The sequence below is a fragment of the Mustela putorius genome, unplaced genomic scaffold (assembly GCF_011764305.1).
Source record: "Mustela putorius furo isolate JIRA1106 unplaced genomic scaffold, ASM1176430v1.1 tig00000228_pilon_pilon_pilon, whole genome shotgun sequence".
NCBI lineage: Eukaryota > Metazoa > Chordata > Mammalia > Carnivora > Mustelidae > Mustela > Mustela putorius.
Genome location: NW_025421322.1, coordinates 21,514,593 through 21,528,212, shown reverse-complemented (window position 1 = coordinate 21,528,212; position 13,620 = coordinate 21,514,593).

Genomic DNA, 13,620 nt, shown 5'->3' with positions numbered 1-13,620 from the left:
CCAAAGTGGGGAGAAAGGTACACAGAAATGCTATAAAGGGAGTTGAAGGGACCTAGGAGAGCATGGGCATCATCTCCTTCACTTCCTAATCTAGATCTCTAATTCTGGTTTCTCTCTGGAATGCCAGACTTCTACTTTCAGTTGCCCGTTGTAAATCGCCTGTAATTTTAAGCTCAAAATATACTATAAGAAAGTTACTCTTTCTCTATAAAACTTCACTTTTCCCATGATTTCTTCCTTCTGTACTTGTTATTACTATTTCCCCATTTATCCGTGCTTTATTTTCACTTCTTAAAAACTTTTTTTATTATGCTTCCCATATCCAAGAAGTTTCCAAATCTTTGCAATCCTATCTCTTTGATAGCTCATAATCTGTCTAATAATAATAATAATAATAATAATGATAATCTGTTTTATTTCTACTACTTAAACAATACCCTATTACCTCTCCTTTGAATTATACCAATAGTTTTTAGTATCTGATTTTTTTTTGTCTACTCTTCCTACTCTGTGTTAAATTTTAAATAATTCTGTCAGTTTGGCTTTTTCATAATGCAGCTTTTCCTCCCTAAACATGTCATTTTCCTCCCTATTCGCTTTCCCCCCTCCCTAATAGTTTTTAATGACTGCCCATTACATTCTAAGTAGAGGGGTATCTCCTCATAATTCTGTGCATTTTGACCTCTGTGCCTTTGCTCATCCCTCCAGTTGTCTAGACTTTATTGAGTAATCCCTCTTCCAATTTTTAATGTAAAAATTTGGGCTATGCTTCAAGATCTTGCCTGAAAACCATCTTTTTCATAATACGTTCAGTTCTTCTCCTTTTGACCTTTCTATCTTTCCAACACTTTCATGTTCTATCTTACATAATGTTCATTCATTAATTAATATATATATACACACACATATATGTGTATGTCCGTGTACACACACACATAGTAATTCATTATAGCTTATCTTTTCATTTGAGGATCATGTTTGTGATTTTCCTTTGTATGCTTTGTTGTCCCCTACCCTCTCCACCATTTAGGCATAGGGCTTTGCATATATTAATTTACTCTTTTCACTCAGCAATTGATCTTGTATTTACTATTTGACAAACCTGTGCTAGGCACTGGAAAACCAGTGGCTCATAAAATAAACAAAGCACAAGTCTTCAAGCTTATAGTTCAGTGGTAGAAGCAGACATAACTGAAAAATGTATTCATTTTACATCATATGGTTAAAAGGGCAATGATGTTTTTTCAGGGTTCTAAGGTGCAAGCAGCAGAAACTGAACCAGGTTTCTTTAAACAGAAAAACAATTTATTGAAAAGATATGTATTAATTTATAGATTTGGCAGGAAGTTTGGGAAACTAAGATGAGAAAGTGGATGAGAATAAGGATAGATACATAGCCAGGTCACACCCAAAATTAAGCTATGGAACTGGCCAGGTGAGGACACCAACAGCTCTACTAATCACTGGGATCCATGACATTGCCAGAATGGGATCAAGGGTTCTACCACTGACACCAATGCTGTTGATACCTCTGTGGTCTCTCAAAACCAGATGTCAGCACAGCCATTGTCACCAGATTGGGAATTAATCTTCTTCTGTCCATGCTTCTTTGAATCACCAGCTCCTCATGTGAGCACAGAAGCAGGTGCATCTAATTTTCTAAACCTAGCCCATGGATCTGCATTCTAACAAAAAGGAAGGCTGGGGAAGAGTATCTACTTTTAGCCCTCTACAATGGGAGGAGGGATCTATCCTTCACTAACTTTTACTTTTGGAAATTGACCAAATAAGGAATTGGTCCATCTGCAGCACAGCCAAAAAGACTTCGACAAGTGCTTTCTTTATATATGGAGTGTACACAAATGAATAACAGTGTCTCCAACTAATGTGGAAATTTGGGGAAATTTTTGAAGGATAAGTAACTTAAGCAGAGATCCAGGGGATGAATAAAAGCTAGCTGGACTAAAGGGAGGAGGGGGAAGGAGGTGTCATAAGCAAAGGGGAGAACATATGTGAATACCTGTATTTGCGAAGGAGCTTGGTGTTAAGAACTGAGTGAAATCTATGTACTTTGAAATGAAGCTAGGGAGTTAGGTGAAAATTTTGTTCTCAAGCCCTCGAGGTCATGCTTAACACTATGAATTTTATCCTAAGAACTCTCTAAGGACAATGCAACGTTAGAAGGGTGTGACTCATTTTTATATTTTATTTACTTATTTGACAGAGATAGAGTGCACGAGCAAGGGGAATGGAAGGCGGAGGGAGCAGCAGGCTCCCTGGATGTGGGACTCATTCCCAGGCCTCTGGGATCATGACCTGAGCCGAAGGCAGATGCTTAACTTATTGAGCCACCCAGGCACCCAGAGGAGAGATGAACTACTGGGGGGTCATGTTGCCTGATTTCAAGCTTTATACAAAGCTGTGATCACCAAAACAGCATGGTACTGGCACAAAAACAGACACATGGATCAGTGGAACAGAGTAGAGAGCCCATATATGGGCCCTCAACTCTATGGTCAAATAATATTTGACAAAGCAGGAAAAAATATACAGTGGAAAAAAGACAGTCTCTTTAATAAATGGTTCTGGGAAAATTGGACAGCTATGTGTAGAAGAATGAAACATCACCATTCTCTTACACCATACACAAAGATAAACTCAAAATGGATAAAAGACATCAACGTGAGGCAGAAATCTATCAAAATCCTAGAGAAGAACATAGACAGTAACCTCTTCAACATCGACCACAGCAACTTCTTTCAAGATACGTCTCCAAAGGCAAAGGAAACAAAAGCAAAAATGAACTTTTGGGACTTCATCAAGATCAAAGCCTTCTGCATAGCAAAGGAAACAATCAACAAAACAAAGAGGCAATCCATGGAATAGGAGAAGATATTAGCAAATGACAGTACAGAAAAAGGACTGAAATCCAAGATCTATAAAGTACTCCTCAAACTCAGCCTACACAAAACAGATAATTACGTCAAAAAATGGGCAGAAGGGGCACCTGGGTGGCTCAGTGGGTTAAAGCCTCTGCCTTCGGCTCAGGTCATGATCCCAGAGTTCTGGGATCGAGACCCACATCAGGCTCTTTGCTCAGCAGAGAGAGGCTTCCTTCTCTCTCTCTGCTTGTCTCTCTGCCTACTTGTGATCTCTGTCTGTCAAATAAATAAAAAAATAATAAAAAAATAAAATGGGCAGAAGACATGAACAGACACTTCTCCAAAGAAGACATAAAAATGGCTAACAGACACATGAAAAAAATGTTCATCATCATTAGCCATCAGAGAGATTGCAATCAAAACCACATTGAGATACCACCTTACACCACTTAGAATGGCCAAAATCAACAAGACAGTAAACAACCAGTGTTGGAGAGGATGTGGAGAAAGGGGAACCCTCTTACACTGTTGGTGGGAATGCAATTTGGCGCAGCCACTTTGGAAAACAGTGTGGAGATTCCTTAAGAAAATAAAAATAGAGCTTCCTTATGACACTGCAATTGCATTACTGGGTATTTACCCCAAAGATACAGATATAGTGAAAAGAAGGGCCATCTGTACCCCCAATGTTTATAGCAGCAATGGCCATGGTGCCAAACTGTGGAAAGAACCAAGATGCCCTTCAATGGACGAATGGATAAAGAAGATGTGGTCCATATACACTATGGAGTATTATGCCTCCATCAGAAAGGATGAATACTCAACTTTTGTAGCAACATGGACGGGACTGGAAGAGATGATGCTGAGTGAAATAAGTCAAACAGAGAAAGTCAATGATATGGTTTCACTTATTTGTGGAGCATAACAAATAACATGGAGGACATGGGGAGATGGAGAGGAGAAGGGAGTTGAAGGAAATTGGAAGGGGAGGTGAACCATGAGAGACTATGGACTCTAAAAAATAACCTGAGGGTTTTGAAGGGGCGGGGGGTGGGAGTTTGGGGGAGCCAGGTGGTGGGTGTGGTGGGTGTTAAGGAGGATACATATTGCAGGGAGCACTGGGTGTGGTGCAAAAATAATGAATACTGTTACGCTGAAAAGAAATAAAAAAAAAGAATCAAAATCATTTATATTTCAGGAATTATTTCATGATTCATGTGTTATTACTAATGATGTTCAGTATGTACTTACTATGTGTTAGATACTGCAATAAATACTCTCCATATATGTATCAATCTACAGAATAATACTGCCTCCCTATAGAAGTGTAGTTAAAAATACAGAGACCAGAAACTCACAAGAATAAATGACAATCTGTAAAATGTGAAACAAAAATATTTCCCCATAAGTTTCATAAGCTTGTATACCCTCCTCCATGCTTAGCAGAATAATTGAGCATTCACTAAGTACTTATTACATTTCAGAGCATTTTAGAATAAAAAATTTACATCTATTTCATTTCACTTTACAATAACCTGAAGGTAGATAAATATAGGAAAATAAACCCATTTGGAAGGTGAAAAATGAGCCTTGGGGAGGTTAAATGATTTGTTCAAGATAAGCAAGTCTGTTTACTCCAAAGTTTCTAACTTTATCCCTTCACTACACTGCTTTCCCGTTTGCTGTAGGATGGTTCTGACATCTGGGTGCCAATTTATTTTTTACCTAGAGCCCCAACTTATCTATTTAAAGCTTGCACTTTTTAAAAATTTTGTTTTATTTTATTTTTTTTCAGTGTTCCAAAATTCATTGTTTATGCATCACACCCAGTGCTCCATGCAATTCGTGCCCTCCTTAATACCCACCACTAGGCTCACCCAACCCCCCACCTCCCTCCCTTCCAAAACCCTCAGTTTGTTTCTCAGAGTCCACAGTCTCTCATGGTTTATCTCCCCCTCCGATTTCCCCCAACTCAACTCCTCCTCTCCATCTCCCAATGTCCGCTGTGTCCACAAGTAAGTGAACTAGAAGCAGAAAGGTCTCCCCCCCAAGATTATAGATTCTCAAAAGTCCTCGAGACACCTAATATTAAGAATGAAGAATTATAATTGTAGGCAGGCCCTCTTGAAGGAAGCTAGGACGAAGAAGCTCCTTACGTACAAAGGAAAGCCCATCAGAATAATGTCAGACCTGTCCACAGAAACATGGCAAGCCAGAAAGGGCTGGCAAGATATATTCAAGGCACTAAGAGAGAAGAACATGCAGCCAAGAATACTTTATCCAGCAAGACTGACATTCAAAATGGATGGAGAGATAGTTTCCAAGACCGGCAAAGCTTAAAAGACTATGCAACCACCAAGCAGACACTGCAGGAAATATTAAGGGGGGTTCTATAAAAGAAGAAAAATCCCAAGAATATCATTGAACTGAGATACAGAGACAATCTACAGAAAGACTCAAAAGTAACACGATGTCAATAAAAACGTATCTATCAATAATCACTCTCAATGTGAATGGCCTAAATGCCCTCATAAAATGACACAGAGTTGCAGATTGGATAAAACAACAGGACCCATCCATATGTTGTCTACAAGAGACCTATTTTGAACCGAAGGACACACCCAGACTGAAAGTGAAGGGATGGAGAAGCATCTTTCATGCCAATGGGCCTCAAAAGAAGGCCGGGGTAGTGATTCTCATATCAGATAAATTAGATTTTAAACTAAAGACTGTAGTCAGAGATACAGAAGGACACTACTTCATTCTTAAAGGGACTATCCACCAAGATGATCTAACAATTGTAAATATTTATGCGCCCAATACGAGAGCAGCCAATTACATAAGAAAACTATTAATCAAGATAAAGAGTCATATTGATATGAATACATTAATAGTGGGAGATATTAACACACCTCTCTCAGTAAAAGACAGATCATCCAAGCAGAAAATCAATAAAGAAACAAGAGCATTGAATGACACATTGGACCAGATGGAACTCATAAATATATACAGAACATTCCACCCTAAAACAACAGAATACTCATTCTTCTTAAGTGCACATGGAACCTTCTCCAGAATAGACCACATACTGGGTCACAAATCAGGACTCAACCGATACCAAAAGAATGATTTTGATTCTTTATGTTGGTAATTATTTAAATTTGTCCAATAGAAAATGACTTTATAACCCATAATATAGAGAAATAGGTTGGTGTTTGCAAAGGCAAGACAGAGCAGGCATTGCCATTATTTTAACAGAAAAAAAAAAAAGCCACCACATTTCAGCTGGTCAATTTTACATTGAGCACCTTATGACACAAGAAGAGAGAAAGAAATTTTTCCCCTGGGAATTTGGACTATAACATTCTTCAGGCCTTAGACACAATCAGATCGGCCCTTACTAGAGGGTTATCCAAGGATAGATATAGCATATTAAGCTAACTTTCCTCTAATTATCTCACATATGAAGGGATAGTCTTTCAAAAAATTATATCAGAAATCATTACCTTGTGATTTTTAAGAAGACAAGCAGATGCCCACAAAAATATGTTTTTTGAAACAAGGAAAATAATTTACAGAAAAGTTAGGGAAAATGACAAATACTTGGCATGACTTATACTTCCTATTATGCTGTACCCATGGCAGACATCTGTAATAAGTTATATTCTCTTCCTCAGAGCAGTTGGCACTTTGGGGAAAAAAGAAATCTTTTATCCTTGTTCTAGGTGTTCATAATTGTTTTTCTTGAAGAAGGATGAGATATTCTAGAAGACTGGAGGATAGGCAGCAGAAGACCTTCCTGATTTAATTTAAAAACTCCTTGAATTTTCCATCTAATAGAGACAAATTAATCAGTATTGATGAACTTATTTATTACATTCCCCAAATCTCTTGGAGGATCCAGACTATACGTCAATGAGGAACAAGGAAAAATATGTCTCAGACTGATAATGTGCAGACTGGTCTGTAAGGAACCATGTTGGTCTTCTTCAAATTCTGTGGTAGCTGGTGATGGTCCAGTCTTTAGGATAAGCAATCTTAGTCAAATCTTGGGCTCCTACCCTTGATGAAGGACTGATGGTTTCCCAGCCACAAATCCTGATGTTGTGATTCCTAGTTTGGTACATCTCATGACTGACACTATATGACTATTTCCCACCTCTTTTGAACACTAAACTGGCAGGATATGGTTGGAATCAAGTTTCTGCCACTTCACAGCATGGAATCACACTGGGAAAGAAACCAGTGCTTCTTTAATTGTTCAGCCTAGAACTTCCCAGCTAGGGTTGTTGAGTCTTATGTCTGGCTCTGCTATAATGAATGAGCAATGGAAACCTATATACCTGCTGCTAATTCTATCTCCCATAGTTTTTCCCAATGAATGCCATTCTAGCTGCCCCATGAATAAGGTGAGCATGCGTGTGTGGGAGGGTGAGTGTATATATGTTTGTGTGTGACGTTTGTGTGTGCGTGTTTGTGTGAACGTTTGCTCTAGTATTAAGAATGTTAATCATACCTCCGTGTAACTTGTCTTAATCTGGCTTCTTTCCTTTTTAATGTGAGGTCAGCCATCAAAGAACTTTGAATAAAGAGAGAGGAGATCATTCAGAAAAAAATAGGGTTTTGTTTGAATCAATGTAGAGTAGATGTGAAACCAGTGGCCCTGTCTTTAAGTGCTTCTTCCCCATTTATGCCTTGGATCCACCTTATAAAACCTGCTAATCTACTTGGTTCAATAATTCTTCCATGGTTTCACCACCCACTCATTCTTTAGACCTCACTTTTGTTTGATTTTCTAAGTTCTCATCCCAACAGCTCCTGGCCAGAACCTCAGTTTCTCTCTACCTAGATTCCCCAAAATAACAACCTCTTTAGCAAACATCTGTGTGGTTTCTTCTGCAGACTCACCTGTTATCATTTTTTCTCTGACCTGCACAGCCGCCAGAGCTCAAGTCCTACCCTCCAAACATAGAATCTAGGCAGCATACGTTACTTCTCATGATGGCCTCTATTCAGGTATGTCCTGGTAAATGTTTAACAACCATCGAGGGCAGAGGGAAGCCAATTTGCAGCAGTGCTGGTTTCCATGGTGCAAATATTTCCACAGTGATCAATTTTAAGCTACCACCATGAAGTCACTGAAAGTGGGGTTATAAAACTATATAGCATGCCCACTATATATATATACAATAGCTGTAGCATGCCCACTATATATATATACAATAGCTGTAGATAACTCCAAGAACATATATAATAAAAAATTAGGACAATAAGTCAGGATTGTTGAACATTTGTTACCTTTATTTCTACCATAATTTATCTGCTTGTACGTTTATATAATTTAAATTTTAATAATAGCTGTTTAATAAACAACCTGCAAGTTTCTAAAAACTTGGACAGCTCCCGTGAACTAGTATAGACTAACCCCAGCACACCAGGGTCTCCAGCGTACCACTGCTCCATCCCACCATTTGTCAGGAAAGAAGTAAGAGAGGTGCAGAATATGCCCGGAAAATGAATCATCCTAGATGTTCCCTCAGATTGAAATTTTCTTAAAGATATATCTGATAACACCACCCACACTCCACAGCACACACTCTTACCATCATACACTCATAGAAATCACAGGCGGAAAGGATCCCATTTTTGCAGCCTTGGATTGAAACCCCCCAATTCTGCTCTCTTCCAGTTACTATGTTGCTCCCTGTCCACTGAGCCACTAATGGCTGAGTGACCGAAATAGGACATGAAAGCTTGCTTTATACGTCCTTCCTCAGACCCACTACAAACTGGAGCTATACAGACTTCTTACATGATTTGATTCCATGAATGGATTTTAGCTCTTTATCCTGAATGAAACTTGTATTAATTTACATTTTTCTCCAAATTTGTGTTAAGGTGTATTTTCTCCAAAGTCATATTAAAGTATATTTAAATGATCCTCCTAAGGCTTTCTGTTACTTCTTTTTATTTCTTGTATTTCCAAATGGGCATTGCCTTAAGAGATCAGGGCATATTATTACATTAAAAGAGCCTGGGATGACTAGAATGCTTATTTTAGACCAAGTGAACACATTTATTTACTGTCCTTGTGTAAACCTTCTCTGTAGCCTTTATGTATCGTCTTGAGCTGTCTTTGGGGTATTACAAACTGGTTTACAGTCAGTATAATCATTAGGAAGCAGACTTCTTTTTAATTAAACATATTTCATTACAATAATTAGTCTGCTGTGTACTCATTAAACAGAATTATCTATCATTTTCTTCTAAACATTGAATTTGTTTCACAAGCTTATACTGTCTCACGGTTCCTCCTACGCTGAGTACTTATTAACTTTCTTTATTCAGATGCATCCTTGCTTGAACATTAATGAGCTCAGTCTTTTCTTTCTTTCTTTCTTTTTTTTTTTTTTTTTTGGAGTCACCAATATTATCCAAAAAGTGCAGTTGTACCCTTTCCTTATTGATTGTGGGACAATTTAGCTCCAGGATTTTATAGAAACTGGTTTTTCAATTGTTATTGCAAATGATATCAAAATACTGAATGTATACAGTTGAGAATATATATTTGTGTATGTATATTTTCAATTATACACAGATGGCATTTTGTTATCCATTAGCAAAAACAGTTGAAAAAATTAATTTCTAGAAAATCCTAGAGCTAACATATAGGAGAATATATGTATCTAGTCAATTGCATAGCTTATATGATATATATGAAATCTACTTATAATGCATGCTATATATGTCACAAAGTGTGTGTGTATATATATATATATATATATAAAATCTGTATACTAGATATGCATAATATATGTCTTCATACACTGCAATGGCAATTATATAATACCTGTCTCTCCATGTATTGTTATGGTAGTTAAGCTGGTTATTAAGTCAAAAAATCAATTGTGGGTTCAAATCCCGCAGTACTCCTCAGGTGTGTGACTTTGGGCATGTAATTTCCCCCCTTTGTGGCACAGGTTTTGTTTTTATTGTTGTTGTTGTTGTTTCCTGTGAAGTAGGAATAACAATAGCACCCCCCTCCTAAAGTCAGAATGAGTGTGTTCCTGTTTAACCAGGGAGTAGAAACCTTGTGAGTACTTGGAATAAAGAATGTACTGTAAGAGTTCCAATTTACACAACAGTGGCAGTACTCTAGAGATAAAGAAAGCTCCAGGGTGGGGAGAGAAGTTGTCAACCATCAGCCCTGGCATGAGTAAATGAGTAGGAGTTTCTAGAAGCTGCATACATCCACCTCCTAGAGAAGTTCCAGCCTAGCTCAAAATTGATCAGTACAAAGCCCCATGTTGTCCAGTGAACATGACAAGTGTTAGAGCAGCCCCTAAAACATGACACACATTCGTAAAGTGATCCCTCTTTCATGTTGCTGTTATTTCGTTATTTTCATGGTTTTGGCAATTTTGCCAAATGGAAGCTTGGGCCGAGATGGTCATGGGATTTGATGACCAGTTATAAGAGATAGATGTACCATGGGATTGAACCAGCAAAAAGAGTTTCTTTACTGGAACAAAGGATAGCTTTGCCTTACAGGTATCAAAGAGAGCCCTCTGAGTGGGGGATGGGGGACGGCAAACAGTTTCTCCCAGCCAGAGGCTGAGCCCTGCAGGACAGGCCAATGAATGGTGGGATAAGAGTGGACTCTCCTGTAGGTGCAGATACCTTCGGTCCTATTGTAGTGATGGCGTTGTAATGATTGCTGGATAGTGAACGTCAGTTTTTGCCTTTCAATCCTTTCAATGCGGACAAAGTGTTTGCAAATGGGCTGTGAAAAGGTTACACAGCACTGTTTTAGCTAGATCACCCTAGGTATGGTGAGCCTGGGCAGCTGTGGAAGAGAGCTGACCGAGTAATCTGTTTTCAGATTCCAGTTGTGCTCCTTGCTGCCCATGTCCCTGTAAGGACCACCCAGCACCTATTGTCCCTTTCCATGGTAACAGAGCCCAATTTTGTTTGGGGGGGGGGGGGAACTGTTCCTCCTACTGATGCCAAAGCTGTTTTATTCCCCTCTCCTTCCAGGAACTTCGTGAGATAGTGATGGATTGTCCCTTATTTGTGTTTATCTCACTGTCTACAGTATGTTTGATTTAAGTGGGGCAGGAGTTTTACAGCAAAGATTTATTCTTCCAGATCACATTTATCTTTCTTGGAGAATGATGTCCCACCCTGATTGTCCTTGTCCATGATAGTAGCCCAGAATTTTTGTCGTTATTTGAAAATGTCTGTTGTCTTCTCTTCTCTTGCATGGGTGTTACCTGATTTTCTTCTTGATGCATATTTGTTTGGTTGCATGATTCTGAATGTGCATTCATTTCCCCTTCATGTTGTACATTAAAAAAATGTCATCTCTAGACATACCAGGCTTCTGAACTTATCAGAGTTTATATTTTGTATCCTATCTCTCTTCTTCTTGGACAGAAGCCTGTAGTTCTCTTCAAAGCAGAGATCACAAACTGGCTCATTATGGCCATAACTGGCCCATGGACATATTTGTCATGAAATATCTAAACTTAAAAAAAAATAGCCTATGTCTAAAAATTGTGAGATTTTATTTACAAGTTCAGATTCTGCTCCTCCTTAAAAAAAAATCTCATGTCTGGAAACACTGAGCTCAATTCATGCATGTGAGGAACGAGCTGGACATGGCTAATGTCTGCTCCTTTCAGGATGCTCGTGGGCTCTTCTGTCATGATAGACACACCCCATTTTATTGTGTATATTTCTTTAAAGAAAGCAATATAATTTCATGGTTTGGCGCACACGCTCTCAGTCAGATGGCTCAGCTACGAACTCTAGTTCTACCAACTTCCTAATTCTGTATCCTTGGTGAGTTCCTTTACCTTCATGTGCCTCAATGTTCTATCCATCATAGGATTAAGAATATCTGCCTCAGGGGCAGCTGGGTGGCTCAGTCATCTGGCAGGTGGCAGGTGGCATCTGCCTTTGGCTCAGGTCATAATCCCATTGTCCTGGGATCAAGCCCCGCATCAGGCTCCCTGCCCATCAGGAAGCCTGCTTCTCCCTCTCTTTCTCCTCCTGCTTGTATTTCCTCCCTTGCTGTGTCTCTCTCTTTCAAATAAATAAATAAAATATTTTTTAAAAAGATTTTCTTTCTTTCTTTTTTTTTTTTTGAGAGAAAGAGAGAGAGAATGAGAAAGAAAGGGAGAGCATGAGAAGGGGGAGGGTCAGAGGGAGAAGCAGACTCCCCACCGAGCAGGGAGCCTGATTCGGAACTTAATTCCGGGACTTCAGGATCATGACCTGAGCCAAAGGCAGTCGCTTAACCAACTGAGGCACCCCCAATAAATAAGATCTTAAAAAAAAAAAAGAGAGAGAGAGAGAGAGAGAATACCTACCTCATGGAGATATTATAAGGATTAAGTGTGTTTATGCATAGAAGTATTCAGACTGATGCCTGTGCATACTATGTACTCAAATATTAGAAGTTGTTATTCACTACCTGGACCTTGTAAACAGTTGAACTCACAGCCTCTGCTCTCATCTCTGAATTTGGCTTCAACATCCCTCATAGATTCTGTGTCTTCAAAACGATCAGGTTTCCTTGTGGGAATTGTCACTTTCCTCTCAGTGAGAACATCATGGAGAAGGATGGTCTCCCCCTTTCTCACACACGCACACACACACACAAACACACACACTCCACCACAACCACCATCATAACAGGCATCAGAATGGCTAGTACTAGAAAGCTGGGGAGGTTAAGAAATCTCTGGGCAATGTCTCCCCGGTCAGACAGCCTAGCTGCTGCTCCCAAATTGTGAGCAACTCAGAGGCAGATGTTTGACCTTCATTCCTTCCTCTTTGATCAGTTGAAGAGTGGTGATCTCCTATGCAAGGTTAATCTCTTTCTTTAGATTCCATCTCCTCTCAACTCTCCTACCTCCATTCTTCTGGATCTTTCTTTCTCCTTCATCTCCTATTACCTCATTCCCTGTCATGGAAACTCCTCTAAATAACACTGTTTTCTTCCCTTTATGGATAGACTTTTTTTTTTTTTTTTTTGTAAGATGTGTTTATGTAAGAGAAAGAGACAGACAGAGAGAGCACAAGCATGTCAGTGGGGGGGAAGGGCAGAGGGAGATAATCTTCAAATAGACTCCCCACTGACGTGGGGCTTGATCTCAGGACCCATGACATGAGGTCATGATCTGAGCCAAAGTTAAGAGTCAGAGGCGTAACAGACTGAGCTGCCAGCACCCCTACAGCTAGACTTTTTAAGAGAATGGTCTACCACATTGTTTTCACATTACCACTCTCCTGTCTTTTTTCTAACAACACACAACATAATTTGGCTTTCCCTTTCCCAATTCAAATTGGAATTGGTCAAGCAAAGGCCACTAATGACCTCCTAGGTGTGAAATAAAATGCTAACTTTTTAATATTTTTAATATAATAGCTTTATTAATATGTAATTCATATATCATACATTTCACCAAAACTATACAATACAAGGGATTATAAGATAGTCAAAGAATTATCCAACTATGACCTAAATGACTTCTAGATCATTTTCATCACCCCATAAAAAAATCCATACTAATTAGCAATCATTCCTCATTTTCCCTCAAAAAGGGCTTCCTGTCCATCCCTAGAGCACACCACAAAGGCATTTTTTGTCTCTATAGATTTACCTTCTGGAAATGTCATATAAATGGACTTATACAATATGGACTTTGTGACTGTCTTCATTTATTTAATG